Source organism: Mesocricetus auratus, unplaced genomic scaffold (assembly GCF_017639785.1).
Source record: "Mesocricetus auratus isolate SY011 unplaced genomic scaffold, BCM_Maur_2.0 Super-Scaffold_100691, whole genome shotgun sequence".
Classification (NCBI taxonomy): domain Eukaryota; kingdom Metazoa; phylum Chordata; class Mammalia; order Rodentia; family Cricetidae; genus Mesocricetus; species Mesocricetus auratus.
Genome location: NW_024429267.1, coordinates 26,347,065 through 26,348,031, shown reverse-complemented (window position 1 = coordinate 26,348,031; position 967 = coordinate 26,347,065).

Genomic DNA, 967 nt, shown 5'->3' with positions numbered 1-967 from the left:
TTTTTTGGTTTTGGAGGGTAATCATTTTAATTGCTTATAAATATTTTTCTAAGAATAAAGACACCCATGTGTACCCTAGACCCAAATTCTGCAGCTCTCAATACAAAGTAGGGAGAAACGGACCAGTTGTTCATTTTTCATGTGTTCAATATAATTTCTCAGTGCAAGTAACCATGGCATTGGAGGTGGAGGCCCTGACAGACGTCGAACACACAAGTTTGGATGTGAGAGGAGAAGGTGCAATAGCATGCTTTTCTTCAGGTCTTGAGAGAAAGGCAAGGATGTAGGACTGATCTGTTTGAGCTGCTAACCAGTGATGACAGATTACCTCTGGGCCTCTTGACTGGAAAACATTCCAGGGCACATGGAGATGGGAAGAGGGTGTTGTTATCAAGACCAGTCACATTCTGAAAATTAATACTTGCTTCCATACAAGCCCCCTCCCAGAGGTCAATAGCTTTTCACAAGTGGGGCACACTGTTGTTGACCCTTGATTTCTGGAATGTAGGGGGTCAGGAGACCTTCATGCCTCCCAGAGGAGGCACGATGTGGCCCGTAGAAGGAAGGGCTCACGCTTTATGTGAGTTCATGAAAATGTGAGAGATAAAGAACCATTTAAAATGCAAGTTGGTCTTCATTGCTGCTGCAAGTTTAAACTTATTAGTAGCTGAGATTTTATTGTACAATAAACAGCAGCTTTGGGAGATAACTGGACATTTGATTAGGAGAAAAGAAAGGGTAATTTTTGCAGCAGGTCCTTTTTGGGAAGATTTGGGAGAAGAAGGTACAAGGAGAGATCCTTAGAAAAAAATCCTTAGTGAAATCACATATTTCTCCTGAAGTCTAGTGTAGGGCCATTAAAGGAACCATTCCATGAGACTGGAGAGTCATGGCAGAGATGCTAAATGCTATACTGTGGTCTAGCTAGAGGTTTGTAAAGAACGTTTTATTTCAGTGTGAGTTTTCT